Here is a 17,760-nt window from a genome sequence, read left to right as displayed (position 1 = left end):
ACACACACACACACACACACACACACACACACACACACACACACACACACACACACACACACACACACACACACACACACACACACACACACACACACACACACACACACACACACACACACACACACACACACACACACACACACACACACACACACACACACACACACACACACACACACACACACACACACACACACACACACACACACACACACACACACACACACACACACACACACACACACACACACACACACACACACACACACACACACACACACACACACACACACACACACACACACACACACACACACACACACACACACACACACACACACACACACACACACACACACACACACGTACGAATATAGTTTTAAAAAGATATTTTTGCGAATGAACCTCATTACACATTATCCATAGAGAGTAACGCATTTTTTTAGAAGGCTATACACACGGAACGCGAGAGACATTGTTTTATCGCGATAACGTCGGGCCACAAATGCGCCCGTTGAATCGTTTTAAACCTACGTACTCGCGCATTCGTAGGACGCTCTTGACCAGCGTGATCATTTTTTCAATGATGTTCCTCGAACTCTGTAAACCTGGAGCACGCTGTGACTGAATAATTGACGGGTCGATTTTGTATATAGTAATGAAGCAATCGGGAACTCTGCCGCAGAGCGCGGTATTCGCGGTTTTCAACTGGCAAACGCGAGCAACTGATTTTTAACCGTTGGTTTAAATCAATCCAAATTTCTCCGCGTCACGGCGTATTCGTTACGTGATATGTAACAAATTTCTACTCGAGTCTGAATCTCTAGATCGTTAAAAAAAAAGAAAAGAGAGAAAAGACAACGCGATGCTAATAGTAAATTAATCGAAGTGCAATTTCGACGTAAGGTCCAGAAAATACCACGCCAATCTAGAATTCCTCGAAAGAGATAGTTCCCTGGATTCGTCTACCTTTCGTTTCTCTCCTTTGTGATTACTGGGTCGGTCAAAAAGTTCTGTTCGCTTTTTGAACATTGTCGAGATGACACGTTCGCATATACGATAGACAATAAAATAGATGCAAGTATCAAAAGGGGATCCCGCGAGATTCCTGATTCACGTTTATCACAACTCGCGATTATTTTTATTTGCTCGAGCGAGAACGAACGCACGTCATGAACCCTGATTGGTGTTCGCCGAAAACGTTCGCCGCAACCGTACCGGCTACGTAAATGCACTTAACTACAAAACGGGTCCGTACAGACTTTTTAGTGTTATATCACGCCTGTAAATATTTCAACGGTGACGATGTCGCCGTAATAACGAATATAGCGTAAATGTGCGTTGAAAAGGCCGACAGTGACGAGTTCATAAGTGAGCCGTTGGATCATTTAGCCGAGTGCACACGTGACCAGTCCATAAGCTCAGGTTTGCTCGTGCTACCACTTATATCAAAAGAAAACTGCTTCATGTCACCGTGTGTGTCCGCGAGTTGAAGTCGTATACCTGTCTGTCGTGAAGGCGGTCTTTCCGTGAGCGAAGTCTCGTCTAAGCCGTATGATTCTGGCCTTCTTTTGCGAAACGCAGAAGTCTAAGTCGTATCTTACCTTGGAAGGATTAGATTTTCGTGTACATGGAAAAATCTTTGAGATTTACGAAGTACACTCAAAATATTTTCCTTCGTGCCGTGTTGATCTTCTGCGCAGTTTAACGAAAATGTACATCACCTTGTATATCACTCCATGTAAAACGAGATTCACGGTTAATTCGGTTTTCCTATGATTTCGACTTGGGCCACTTTTATAATCGTCAGCGCGAATATAAGTCATCCAAATGCTCGTGTAAATATTAGGGGCTCGCAAAAGTTCGTTAAGTTGTCGATAATTTTATTCACGGAAATGTTTTTATTAAGAAAGGATGAGCCATTTTACAAACGCGGAGTCAATCGGACGATTAGCTGAAAAGCATTTGGGTAGCTGATAGCGATAACAGCTGCTTTGATTCAATCTGGCATGTATTGTTTCGTTAAAATTAATAAAAAACATGTGTAAAAATTCAACGAACTCTCTTTCGCAAGCTCCCAATATTGCGAGCGAGTTTCCCAGTGCGTGTCCTCTACTTGAGGACAGATATATCAAAATAAATCAAAAGCACGCGATATCACGTATTACCGGCTAAGTTCCATAAATAAAAAAAAGGGAGAGAGATCTTCAACAGAGGAGAATCGTATTCTCGTTTCACGTGACATGGTTCGTAGCGTTTTATCGTGACCAAGCGTGTTGCATATGCGACGCGACGTTTTATTTGATAAATGGCGAAAGACATATCACTGGCCGCGGACGAAAAAAAAAGATTTCGATATCTGCACATTTTCAGTAAAAAACGTATACTGTGCGAAAATAAAATAAAAACATAAAATAAAACCTAGAGGCAGAATTTAAATACGTAAATGGCTGGCATCGCTGTACACGTACATAACACAACGGGACCGTTTAAAGTTAAGGTAATTTTAATTTTATCCGATTCTCTTCGCTCCACCTCGTCTGGAATAACTTGGAGTGACCGAGAGTCGTTTTCGCAAATCTCAGCAACTACAAACTTTATCAAAATTGATAGTAGTGGTATGAAAATCTATATATTCTCAAGTGAGGCAAATTTTGATTGCGTAATTCTACAATTTTCACAATAATTTAGTTGCAATTGATAATATTAAAATTTAAAAAAATTTTTTATAATATTCACGCGTAAAGCACACGAAGAAATATTTATCTTTGCAATATTTCAAGCATAAATAATATTTAAATATATAACATTCACGCGCATTTCTCCCGAAGAGTAAAATGCAATAATTGATAATATTTCCTGAAAGCTTTTGATTTAATCAGATGTCGACTTTTGCGAAAATGAAGCTCGATGAGACGCATAGGTCTTCGCTAGTTTTTCTTCTCTAGGATTGATATGAACCAGCTTGCCGAGAGTACTTCTCCCTTCGCTCTCTCGGGCGTAAAACACGAGGGTGACCGTAGCTTAAAAACCAGTGAAAACTTACCTCAGTGACATATATACGCAAAAATCAAACGTCTTAAAAAAAAGAGAAAAAAAATGAGGAAAGAATCGAGAATATATACTGTAGTGCCGATGTCCTTTGTATATTTTCCATGATATTGTAAATAGATATACATACGCCTTATTGGTAAACCACGCCGTGCGACGTACGGTCGACGAGCGTCGTTATTTAATGCTAATGTGAATGTCGTCGGACGGTGTTAATTAAGTACGCAAGCTGTCGAGCCAACGATGTCAGGCGTGTAACGACATGTGTCTCCGTCAATACACAGCGAGAATTGTGGCTTCTAATTATTTCAATCTTGCGAGACAGAGAACAGAGGGTGACAGGGGAAGGGAGATACTTATAGAGCTATTTTATAAGAACATTCTTTACGGGTGTCGTTGCATGACATAGATAGAAATACGTTTAATATACGCCGCATTTTTATACAACGCCAAATGAAAGTAACACGGGAGAAGTAATCCTTAAATCGATATTTTACGCGCGCAGCTTACACGAAGACATGTTAAGGTACAGTGCACACACCACACACACACACATACACATACGCGCTATTCCATTCACGGTGAATCATTTCGTTTCTCGCATTTCGCCACGGAAATTACCACGATCGGATGCAAATTACCTTTTATGAGCAAACTTCTTCCTCAATCGCTTAGCCAGCTCGACAGCGGAGTTTTAACGAAGGGCCTAACATCGTCACAAAATCGTCGCGTCGCGTCGACTGGATGGAGAGAAACACGACATAGCGTAGGTACTCAGAATTTGACGATTAAAATCGGGCGACTATTAAGTACGCGCGGCGAAACTTTTGGAAAACTATATACCGATAGTTATTGCGAGCGTGAGTGAGATTCACGAGATTTTCGGCAGATATTTATTGCTATTATTATTTATCAAAAGTAGAGAGTATATTATACATATATATTTACGGAGCGTTTCGTTCGCTTGTTGTGTTTTGAAAGAGATATAATGAAACGAGCATGCAGGCCACTTTGTCCCCTGTAACGGAATGTACCAGTGTGCGTGTTACGCGCAAACGGATGTTTGCGACGCTAGAGAGTATACATGCGTGCGTGCGTGCGTGTGCGAGAGAATCGAGGGACGACGAGTATCGAGGGAGGTAGTGAACGGAACTTCTTAGCGAACGAACACGATTGTATAAGTGGCACCAAAAAAGATTAAGGAGACGAAACGACGATGTTATCCGGGTAGGAAAAAAAACGGACGACTTATCGCGATCGCGTTGCCGATCGACAAATCTAGGGAGAAGCGCAAAGTGAAAGAGAGATGCACTTTTGATGTATAATATGAATATTATTGCAGATAACATAGTTATACCGTATTATATCAACTGTCAGTGGTATTACAATAAGAGATGATAATTTTATATTTACAAGATATAGAGAAACCGTTAAATTTAAATGAGTGTAATATACATATGTACGATGGAAAACTATCCCTCCCTCCTCATCCCTCGTCCTCCCTCCCACTCCGAGTCCCAACGCCCGAATTCCATGTTAGGACAAATTAGCGACGAAGCTACCTTATTTAATATTTGGCATAATATTTATATATATATAAATATAAATATATAAATATATATATATATAAATATATATAAATATATATATAAATATATAAATATATAAATACAGATATAAATACATATATATATACATACATGAGAGATAGAACATAAAGTAAATGAGAAATAGTCTCGGGAAGCAATATTTGCCGGGCCCGAGGAAAAGTATGAAGCTATGTGATCCACTACTACTAGTAGCTTTTAGCTGTAAAGACTTATACTTTATTTTGTAAATTTTGTTTATACAATGTTTGATCGTTCACGCATAATACTATTGTATGTGAAACTAAGTTAATAAATCATTAACATGTGAAGTTGAATCTTGTGTGTGATATATTTTGCGCGCCAATGTCTCTCGCGAATGAGAATGAGCTCGTGTACCATCGCGATACTCCTCCACATTTTTATTTAATCCTTTCGCTACCAACGGAACACATGTTTCCTGTAATAATAACCTTATTCAATTGAATAAACAGCTTTCCGGCGATCAGAATACTCTACTTATCACCGTTAAGACAAACATGTCTTCCCAAAAATCCCAGTGGGACACCAATGTCCCAACTCTATCTCCTTGGCGCTAAACATAAAGCTTTTAATTTTTTTTGCTAAAACTACACTATATATTAATGTATTTAATGAAGAGAAAGTAAAAAAAATTGTACCTTTAAAAACAAAATTGGTAGCGAAAGGATTAACGAAGAATACTGCAATATGTCCCACAGTTCCTCAATTATTCGCGCCTTTCGACGTGGCAAAGCTTTTCAATGCGACTAATTAATACAGTTTGTGGAATCTTTTCTATTGTGAATCCGCGTACGTGCATAGCTTAACAGCTATATTGTGCAACTTGCATGGAACTCTATTGTGTTTTTATTGAATAATATTGTTGTTAGTTTTATTACCGGGAAAAAAAAGATTTAGCCATGCAGAGATATAATGAGACCCCCATTCAATGCAGTTAGTCATTACTTAGAATGAAATTAATTAACTTGTCCTCGCAATATCCGATAGTTGTTAAATTTAATATCGTTTAATATATTAGTGGCACAATAATAGGCAAAATAATTGCGATTGAAGCAGGTGGTGGTGGTTTTATGTATGTACACGCGGCGAAAACAGCGCCATCCATTGAAGGATAGTGGAACTCATACGCGGGGGTTTGCTCGGATAATTGATCCGCGCAGTCTCGTGTTACACAAGGGACGTAGAAATGTGAGTCACACATCAAGTGCACATAACACCAAATGCATATTCCATATTGTTTAACGTGTTAAAGTATCTTTTTTATAACTCACCGTCAAAAAGATCAAACGAAGGAAAGTTGCCGACGCAGTGTCTTTCTGTAACATCTTTCGGTTGGTAAAGCTAGGTGTCAGGCTCGATCCCGATAGGGGATGAAAGTTCAGAAGCTAATTTTGATAATAAAAATTAGTTTGTACGTAGAAATAAGAAATATTTTGCACAAAATAAAATAAGGAATATCTCCTCAAAAATATAATTTTCTTTTTCTCAAGATTTCCTTAAGATCAAATTATTTTAGTAACGTATTAGTATAGCAATCGTCTCTTCCCCGGGATTATTCAGCGGATCCCGGGAAAAGGATTTGATAAAAGAGAAAATACAAGTAGATGACGTTTTATTAGCAGCAGTCGGGAACGAAAACAGAATCTCACGGCATAATTTTCCAGTTCGCTAAAAGAGAAAAGCGGCTGCATCCAATTCGCGGGTGCTTATAGGGGAGCAGCAAGAGTGCCGGGTATAAAGTGCTGTTTCATTGTTACTCGGCGTAAGGCACCACGATCCGCGAATAATACTCACGCATATTGATTTTCAATTGAGCGGTATCGGGGATTTATGATCCATCCTACTGTGAAATTTCTCCCGTATCAAGTTATCGTTTTCGCGCGGCGGCTCTTAAATCGCACGGAGCGTCGCGGGGGATAAGAGAGTAAATCGTTCGCGCATTCAGAAAAGAAAAACGCACGCCGCCGACGAGATTGTCTGTGTGCAGCTGACGGATATACGGATCGCGTATACGCGAAAATGCTGCGTCGTCGTGTTCGCAGGGCGTCGCGACGACGCAGCCAGCCGGTTCCGCGGCACGCAAAACGAAACGCGCTACGGCGCTTATTTTCCTCTCGAGACCGTACACAAACGTGCATTCGTATTCGAATACGTCGATATGCACGGGGGACACGGTGCGCGCAGGCCAGGGTCGGCGTCGAGACCAATAGGACCGTTTTCACAAGGATCTAAACCGGCACATAATTTCGACGCTGCTGCGCAGCGGAGGCGGTGGGGGAAGGACACATCGGGAAAGAATATCGTCGGTAATTATCGGCGTTTCCATTGTTATGAACGTAATGCGTGGGCATTGCGTTTCGGTGGCATTGAAATGTGAGCTCGATGAAACTGCACCAGTCTACCTCCCTCTACTTGTCTGCTTTCACTCAATCTGGCCTTGCGATTCATGTAACAAAATATGATCGCAAGAGTGTATTGTACAGCGCAGGTACGTCATCAAGGGTATTTGAATATCCACGATTGGCATGTGATATCGCGAGTAGACGTGAAATACGTTGCGGGTGATTTGTGCGATGAATACTCTTTCGAATGTATCACGAGGATGTTATCGGAGTATCGTTATTTATTCGAATATCCCGAGAACTTCCGCGAGATATATTTAAGAGGCGCGGCAGAGAAAAATAAGCGATAGTATTTTTCACAGATATATCGTAACACATTCATCGAGAATCTCTCGATATCCGCTATACTCAGCAGACACCACGTATGCACGTGGATATTTTATACTTTTTAATATATTTTTTTTATTTGTAGAAAACAGCGAGGAAATGCACAGAGAATATACCACCGTAGTGGTATACACCATTCGCGAGTTGAAATTTCATGATAGATTCCCCGAACAATTCGAGATTTTTTCCCCGCTGTTTCCGTAGAGCGGAAATATCCAGGCATCAAATGTTATTTGAAATAGACTTTGCTTTTATAGAATTTCAGTTCGTGCCTCAGTTACGAAGATATATTCAACGTCAAAAATTGGAAGACCGCAATGAGCGATGACCTGCTTCGATACTTGTGCCGCGAACAAATCGATTCCAGGTCCATCAAGGAATTTAGTGGACGATCTGTATATTTATACGCTTATCTTTTAATGCATTAAACAACGTGTATCTCTACAGAAGATGGAAGAGGAGGAGGAGGAGATCGCAATCTGATATTACAGCTGACGATCGGGATGTGAGCCGGTCACCAGACACCGCGGCCAATTACCTTAAGTCTCGGTTCTGGCAAAGTGGCTCAAATTGGGGCCCACGCATACTAAGGCCGTCCCTGCGCGCATCCATAACGTATGGTAGGTACGATCGATGGCTCACTCATCCGGCGCTAAAAGGGTTAATGATGCCTGCCATGCGTAAATGGCGCTCATGGCATCGGACAAATGAAACGTAATGAGCGGATCGCACGGCGGCAGTAGTACGCATCGGCGGCGTGTCACGATCGCGAGATTCGTAATAACGCCCTGCCGAGGCCGACGCTATTGTACAGGTACGCCATGGCGAGGGCGTGAAATCGAACAATACGATTAGCGGCTGCGCTACGTCCTTTGCACGCGTATGCCCGGCAGTCTCGACGGTAGTGGATTGTAGTTTTTGCAATACCGTATTTCAAACGAGAGATACGCCAGCGAAAGTTCCAAGTAGCGGTGTCTCAGGTGTGGAGAAACGAGTTCTCTTTCTCTTGCTTTTCCTTTTCTTTTGGTCATTTTATCACATTTTATACGTACTTCGCTCTTTTTCCCCTCTATTAAGCGGAAAGCTAATTCGTCGATACTCGCCAGCTTGAAAAGCGCAGGAAATGAGCTCATATGGCTAATTAAATTCAACAATGGAAACATTTATTGATCCACAGAAAGGATTTTCTGGTAAACAGGTGCTGCAGAATTTCGTAACCGAGGAATAGATTGATATTTTACAGCAATTAACTATCCTTTCCGTTTTCACGTGTGTTACTTATATTTTAGGGACTGAAATGTGATATTAAAAAGTTTACTATGTTCCTTGGCAAAATAGAAATTTTACTTACAGTCTCTATTCCTCCTAGAAACATAATAAAATTAAAAGGATCTATACGAAGAGGAAAGAAACTGTAATATCCTCTTCATGTAGGCGACTGAGTCTGAAATGATATTTTTTTTACAAGAAAAAAAGGATCAAACGGTTACGATCGTCGGCAAGAGTATTAATGGACACTTAACGGAAAATCACGAGAAACATGAACGATCTTTCCGTGCGTTCGAGAGTTAATCTTGCGCCTCCATTAATATTCACCGTATACGTGCGGCTTGACGCGATATTAGCGCGTTTACCGTATAAATTCGATATGCGATATTGCAAGAAGTGCCTACTTCCGTGCGCGGGATCGACGCGGCGTAGTTCACGCGTAACCCTATTGAGGAGTATCGATTTACCGGCTCGTTTCTAAAGGTCTACGGAGAAGAGATGCCGAGGCGAAGATGACGGCGAGGGGGTTGAGGAGCGAGCAATAAAGTGTTATTTTAATATATACGACCGCTGGGGAAAGTCGCTTTATTTTTAGATTGAAACGTTCGGCGTATTCTGCCGTAACTGTCGTCCATTAAAGCGATCGCATGATTAGATAAAATATTCACGAAGCAGAGAAACCGATGAGAACTTCAGTCCACGGCAGCTGAAATATTCTCGCATAATATGACCTTAAAAGCCTGAACTGCCGCCGTACGATCTGCTAAAATATGAATTAAGATCACGTGACGTTTCTCTCTCGCGTTGAGAGGGGAACCTTTCGTTTCATAATCATAACAGTCTAAAAACGTCGCGGTTAAGCCAATTAGTCTAATGAATAACTATTCATTATTTAAAAGACCCTGCGATATCCGCGTTAAAAAAAAAGAAGAAAAAGTAGTAGTCACTTTACGAAAGTGATTTTATATTGACTATTTCTTCTAGCTATTACATCAGATAATATAGCGAACCTCACTTATTTCTTCCACAGATTTGTCATGTGACAATGACAGAAAGTCAGGGTAGTACACAAAACTAGCGTAGCGACATTCGACATTTTCGAGGTCGGGGAACAGATTCTCGAAAATATCTCGCATATGACATTTAATGAAAAACTGTAGTATACGTAACACGAACTATAGCTTTTCACTAAATATCACTATGTGAGATATTTTCGAGAATCCCCAGGCACATTGTATTACAAATATGTACATCGTGACTGTTGATTATTCGAAGAATTGGCAATCCTATTCAAACACAGTCAACAGTCACGAATATTTATAGTACAAGACGTCTCGGTGATCGAAAATTCGTTAAGCTTGGCAGTGAGACAGCCTGAATGGAGTTCTTTGCACATCGTTTTTCCATCTCTTCTGATAACGATCAGTAGTCTTGCTTTATCAGATTTACGTGCAGTTTGCATAATTGCTTCGTAATTAATGTTCCATTATTAATCACATTCACTGCAGTTATATTGGATTATTCGCTCCATTCGCCAGCACTAAACGATTCGTTAACGGACAGGACGAAAACGATTGCCGCGGCTTTTACACGATGAAAGTAATGCGCGCGTCATGTTCGTGCGGATTCACGATGTGCGATAGTGCAGCAGCAATGCTTTCGCGTCGTTATTTGTTGGTGCCATACCGGCGACTGGCAAATCGCGTATCATGTACGTCGTACGCACACCCGGTTTGATGGGTAATCAGTGAATAATCACATTACATTAGATTAAAGTGTACATTCGCTTCGACAGACGCGCGATGTAAGGGGATTAATTGCGCTGTACACCGTCCGGGGGAAAGAATTGAATTACACGGTGGAAATAATTCGACGGGTACGCGCGCACACTCGTAAGTTTATCGAGGGATTGTTCGTTACATGAATCGAGAGAGATTTCGATATGTATCGTCCTTCTCCCTCCCCCGTCGAGCAACGAAACCCCTTCGGTTGGTCCAAAGATGCACCTCGAGCTTTTGTATTCTCTACGATTGAAATCTGCAAAGTTTGCTCGCGCAATTAAAGTTGGAGGATATGGCTGGTGTAACGAGCGGCGGATCTCACAATTCTGTTCCACCCTATATTTGTATTTTGAATTTGTCCCCCAGACGCGATCGCGAAATAGGTCATAATTTACTCGGGGAATCTAGTGTGTTGCAAATAAAATTCGCGGATAACTGTAAAACTCGCGATCCCGGGGCGTTTCGGCGCGCGTGGCTCGCTAATTAAGCCCCGACGTTATTTTCGATCAAACAATTACGCGAATTCGCAAATACGTGTGCGTCTGCGTTTGAAATTCCGCTCCCGCGATTCCGCTACCGTCGCGCCCGCGCGACTGTTAATAAAGCAACGTACGACCGATGTAAATTACACGCTTTTTTTATTTTGCGCGATGCTTAATAAGCCGGAATCGCGGGAGGTTACCGGCACGGCGCGAATGCGCGACAACCGTGAAACTACGTTAACGTGATCAATATTACATTTTGGGACAGGCGTCGTATTGACGAGCCGGGCGGCGTTTCACGTACGCCGCGCCGTACGTGTGCAAGCCGCGTGTGTTAACGGCGCGCACATACGTGACAGAGAGCCAACCCCCTTCGAAGCTGTCCGGTATGGTCCGTCGTTTCCAGCGCAGTTTGCTATTCCCGAAGGGACCGCTGATCTGATAAAGTCACACGGAAGTGGCCCGACACCAATTTGCAGCTGGCGTCTGTTTAATTGTCCCACAATGAAAGAAGCAATGGTCCTCTTCCATTCCGCCGGCAATCCGAGCCGCCGTGATTCGATTCTCGTTGCCTCACGCGCGAGACAGCGCTCGTGGTAAAAGAAACCGATACATCTGTCGTGGTAGAGCGAATCTCTTTCGTTCTCTGTCCCCTTTCGCGACTGCGACGTCGAGATACACGAGAGTGATTCGCGAGTATGAAATGGGAAAGCTGCTTGCCCTGATTCAGGTCCGAAAGGGAAATTCTCAAGTTACGTATAGCGCATGGAGCACTAAAGACGGACTCTTTATTGGATTCACCTCAGTCTCGAGAGGATATCCTGCTGGAGATTTCAGATACAAATTTCCCGAGGGAAGATTATTTGCCGCGATATTCTTGATTGCTGACATTAAATATTTCGATAAGTAAGCCTGAAGTATATATCTCAAGTATTCTCCAGCAAAAACGGTTGACGAGGCAGTGCTGGGCATTAATCGATGAAAATGTCCTTCGACTGAAATAATCGGCAAATCAATAATCGAGATTAATAAACCATCATATACAAAAATGCAAATAATTTCATGGACTGATGAAATGAATTATTAACCAGTATATAATCGGTCATATCAAAGTTTGATTAACAATTAATTTCATTAATCGATGAAATTATTTGCGATTTTATACATGACGGTTGATCTATTTTCACTATTAATTTGCCGGTTATTTTAGTTAGAGAAAATTTTAATCCGCAGAAGCATCCGTGGAAGAACGCTTTCTATCTTAGTCACTCAACAATTATAAATAATCTTGGTATTTCGCAAGAATTTGCCGAGAGTTAAATAGTCGAACCATCCTTAGCGTTTCTCACGCTACTAATTGCAAAGCATCCTGCGTCGTTATTCGGATGATTTATACCTCTGTTGCTATTTCACTGCCGCACCAAGAACGGCGCTTGACATCTTTTTCAGTATTTATACGTATGTACGCGCGCATAACGCTAACTGCGCGCGCTTCAAGGTATAAAATCTCGAAGCAGAATAAATTTGCCCGCATACTCGAAACTCCCTGTACATTGTGTCGGTAAACATACCGCATCGAGGGCCACCGCGCGCCGGCTTCCGAACGTGACGTAACTTCGCCCGAGGTCGCGACATATCCTCGGGATCTTAGCGCGACCCTACGCGCGTTCATTTTCGCCGGCGGTCTACCTCCGTGCATCGCGAGCTGAGAGGGTGTACGGCGCCGATTCGTCGTCGATTTTCGTTGCGCGGCAACGACGTGACTGTAAGCTTATTACTACCTGCAGAACTTTGCTCTCTCCTCTCTCCTCCCGCCACTCACCCGCATCCCTCTCGCTCTCTTTCAGAGGAGCAAATTACTTCGTAAACGGGAGGAGTCGGGCGTATCTCAGCAGGGCGTACTGCGGCCGCGCTAGTACAAGGTATCTAATGAATGTCGGAGAGGCGTCGGTGTTGCATCGCACTGTAGGGAGGTTTCTTTTGCTCGCACCTTTCCCAATTTATGCGTCTAGAGTGGTAACGAGGCTAGCCTGCCAGCGGCGAGGTAGCCTCGACCGTGAGTCAACGCGAACAGAGGAGAGAGCGGAGAAGATGCTACTGAAAGAGGAGGAAGGTTGGAAGGTACGGGAGACGAGACTTTCAAAATGGCCGATAGGGTGGCAGCATCTCTTCAAGATGCTTTCGGACGGTTTGCACCTGGAGTGCTGATTCAAGGAGGAGGCTGTCGCGTATGGAACATTTCTTGGCGGCAGTTGAGAGAGTGACTGCTCTCTCGCGAGGAAAGCTCCACAACGTGATAGATTCCAATTTTATCTCATTAACGTCGCAAGAACGACGTTAGTCGTTTTCACTCTTTTTCACTTTCATTGTTCAATCTTTTTCCCTTTCGTCTGTTCCATTCTTGACTAATAACTTGACTCTCTTTCCTCTCTCTATCTTTACTTTTTTAATGACTAATCTAATTCTTGTATCGCGAACCACTGTGAGATCATGATCTATCAAGTGGTAGTTTTAACTGCTAAGCGGATAAAACTAATAAGCCGACTTTTGAGATAAATTTACGTCGATGTCAGTGGAAATGGGCGAAAGGTAACGGAGAGTTTCGAAAAATAAGTCATTTTCGACTTTTTGCTGTTGGAAAAGAGGATAAAGCAATGTGAGTCGAATCTCTGATCGTGACTCAACGTTTCAATTTACTTCGCGAAAATGTTTAGTCTGTAATTGCAACGAGAGAGACGGTCGCCACCTCCGCACGGTAAATTCGGATTGCGTAAAATTTGGGCACACGATTGAATCGGAAAGGGATTGTAAAGCCTCGGGTAATCGAATTAAGTCGGGAAGTATTCCGCGGGCGTGCAGGAAGGACCCGGAAATTTCGAGCGGTGGGCTCTAAAATTGCTTAATCCGGCGTTGCGCGCGATTGCCGTTTCGTCGATGCTAAATGCGAACGCAGCATTCGGAAGTTTGGCCCTCGAATTGCGCGAGTCAATCCCCCTTGCCTTTCTTCTCTTCCTACGACCCGCGCGCGAGTTTCAATGGTAGACGGAAGTTGAACCGCCCGGCACGCTTAATACGGAAATTTCCGCCTGCGAGCGTACAAATCGAGAACATACTAGCAATATATTCAAGGTGTCTGCCTTCTGAAAGTCCTCTGACTCGCGTAAAGGTACAATCCTTTCTGAATTTGGAACCCGTTAGCCGTCCGCCTGTTTAATATGCAGGCCGACTTTTGGAAGAATAGGAAACTTCAATAAATCTCTTACGCGACAGGAGAGGAGAAAGAGAGACAGAGAGAAAGAGAGTGATTTCCTGAGACTTATATATAATATATCTCTGCCCCCTCTCTCTCTATGGTGTTTTTGAAAAGAGTTTTCTGAAAAATAATCGTGTGTCTCACTCTTTATAATTAGCGTGCACACGCTACGGTCTCGATAACGAATCGCTAAAATTTAGACGTAATATGCTGCACGTTTATACATACATGCATACATACATATATATATATATATGTATGTATATATATTATACGCGACACGAAACGCATAAAAATAAAGAGATGCCCTGTGCAATTTGTAGAGAATTATTTGTTTCAATTCCGCAAATGCACCATCATCATGAATGGCTACCGATATCATACAATGGCTGGCTCTGTCGGGGATAATTCAGAAAATTCTGCATACGAGCTTGGAAATCACGATCGCGGTGATGATGTTTTCAAAGAGCTCGGCTTTGCAAAAACCTTTGACTCATACCGTCATAATACGCCCGGACTCCCGCGTGGAATCGCGCGCGCACAACGCGAGATGATCACGTGAGATTTGTGAAAAACGCGAGTATCGTTTTCTGCTAGTAAATTATATTACGAATATTAATAACCCGCACGACAGATTGAGGCGGATAATTGAAAGCGCGAACACAATGTTACAGATACAGATATACAAATTCCCCGTGACGTATCTCGCGCGAGTGAAAATTGCAGAATGGAATTGCGACAATTTTCAGTTTCCAGCTCCAGCTGCGTAGCGCGTTGTCACGTTAATGCATTATTAATTAACAATGCGCGCGTATCATTTATTAATTGTCAATAGCAGCAGGAGCGTTTAACGTAAGAAGCGTTTTGTCGGTTCCATTTCAATCCTCTCGACGTGATTTCAGCGCTCGCCGATTTATCAAGTTTGTAATGCTTGCAATTTTGTCGAAAGTTCAGCCTCTCGCGAATGGAAGTCCGCGGAGACGAGGTACTTTGATTTCAGCCGATTTGAAGGTACGCCGACTCCAGTCACGAAGATGTACGGACGCTATATACGCGAATGCTCCTTGATGTTAAGTGCAAACGCAGCGTTCGGAACTTTGACTCTCGAACTACAGGAATCTCCTCCCTCTCTAACCTACCGCTATCTTCTGTAGTTTGAATACCCCGAGATGAACAAGGGATCGAATCGCCTTGCGCTCCTAATTTAGAAAATTCAACCTTGCGAAGCCAAAATTACGCCCGAAGAGTCTTCAAAGGAACTAGTATTGCTTATACGTTTCTGTCTAAGCGCTTACACGAATAAATTTGGCGATGTAAGAAGAAAGATAGACAGCTAGATAGATAAATATCTAGATAGATAGATAGAGAGGGGTGGAGAGGAAAGGACAGACAGAGAGGATATGTAACGATGACACAATGACACGATGACATCGAAAGTTTTGCACTGTTGAATTTTGCCAGAAGCCAATTGCACTCCATTTTCGATTTCAATTTACTTCATGCAGTGATTTAATACTATTTATACATTTTGCAACAGTGAGAGAGAGAGAGAGAAAGAGAGAAGAAGGGTTATGTGCAAATTTTATATAGTTATATACAGTGGCGTTGCAATATGCAACGGGCGGACGGAATTGCAAATTAAAATTGGAAGAGCTATTCAATCTAACGGACTGTCCATTAACTGCTGATTTACTAACAAACCTGACCGTTGCAACACGTTATAACCTTTTCAATGATTAATTTGTTTTTTAATTTGCCATATTGTTCCGTTGCCCCGTGTTGGTTATAACTCTTTCAACGATTGCATTATCGTCGTTTTCTACTCGGTGTTTTATCGGAAAGTTTTAACATTGTAGAAAAGTCGGCTAAAAGACAACTACATGTGTAGTGAATCAAAGAGATCGACTTAAAAAAAGCTTTCTCATTTCAGTATTATGATACTTTAAGGAACGTAAACATAAAAAAATGTTATGCATCGTTAGACTAACGAAAATAAGAGTAGATATAAAAAATATCAATGGAATATTTCCGTTCATTTTAATATCACATAAATTATGTCTTCAGGCAACGCTGCGTGACATTGACAGTGCTAAATACGAGTGACATAATGTAACCGTAATTACGACTATTGCACCATTCACACATTTTCATTATAAAAGTTGCTAATGAAATAAGTATCGGCGAATTCATCTGATTAAATATTCATCGTTCGTTTTCACCACACAAAAATCACGTTTTACTTCACCAGATCAAAAATGCTTTAGGCATCAGATATGTGACACGTGTGACAGATACACAGTACACTTTTTACTCCAGAATTATTCGTAATTTAACGACGATTAATTAATTAGACGATTAAGAACATTATTACATATTAAATGTAGTTAACGCCACATTTGTTAATTTGCTCATTGAAAAGTACAACGAGCTTCCTTTACCTTTTTATCGCATTACGTGCGATGAAACGCTTTGTAAATCTCCATTCCTTCATTTCCAACAAAGCGTTTGTATCGATAAATCAAAGCAAAAACGACTGCTCCACTTTATTCGTACAACCTCCTCCAGTTGGCTTGGCGCGTCGCAGCATTTCGTTCGATGTAAAATCAGCAAGTGGATCATCTCGTGATCACTATATTATGCAGCCTCTGATATATCCGCGCTCCCTCCCTCCCTCTCTCTCTCTCTCTCTCTCCGTTTCTCGCGAGCCACACGAGTGTATGACCAATATTTAACGGCTATTACTGCCAAAGAGAATTTATCTTACGCGCCGTGGGGGCTTCCGGTCCCCTCAGGGGTGTCAGGGTGGTAGCGGCCGTACATGCACCACCATGCGCGCAAATTACGCGACAGCGGGTATCTGCTATTGATTTACCGGTAGCAGGTGCATGCAGACGGAATGAATTCTCGTCCGCCATATTATCAGGACGAATTTGCCTACCCACGTGGTCGAATCGTTCATGCAGGCAGGACTACTGCTTGTGCGCGCATCCACCGGCTAACGTCGCGTCTCCTTGTCGCGTAACGACTTTAAATTCGTCACGTCGGAAATATATTTTACAGGACGAGCGTGCAATGCGTTTATACTTAAGATACGACGAGTTAGAAGCATGTGTCGATTTTGAAATTACGATGATTATCGTTATTTTTTACTCGGTGTTTTATCGGAAAAACATCGTGAATGAGTCGGTTAAAAGACAACTATGTGTGCAATCAAAGAGATCGACTTAAAAAGGCGCTTTCTCACTTCAGTATTGTGATACCTTAAGGTACATAAATATGAAGAAATTTTACGCGTCGTTGAACTAACGAAAAAAAAATAGAAATAGATATAAAATATTGATGAAATATTTCCGCTCATTTGTACGGATTTTAATATCACGTACATTATATCTTCAGGCTACGCTGCGTGACATGACAATGCTACGAAATACGAGAACATGACGTAACCATCACCGTAATTGCGACTATTGTTCCAAAGTGACGTCATTTGTCATCTCTGTGCGAACGCTATCGTAGAGGTAATTACCGGTTTCCCCGATATTATCACGCTGATAAAGTGACACA

Source organism: Odontomachus brunneus, unplaced genomic scaffold, assembly GCF_010583005.1.
Source record: "Odontomachus brunneus isolate Ranch 3 - 2012 unplaced genomic scaffold, Obru_v1 Obru_scaffold_140, whole genome shotgun sequence".
Lineage (NCBI taxonomy): Eukaryota > Metazoa > Arthropoda > Insecta > Hymenoptera > Formicidae > Odontomachus > Odontomachus brunneus.
Note: the sequence above shows the minus strand (reverse complement) of the source record.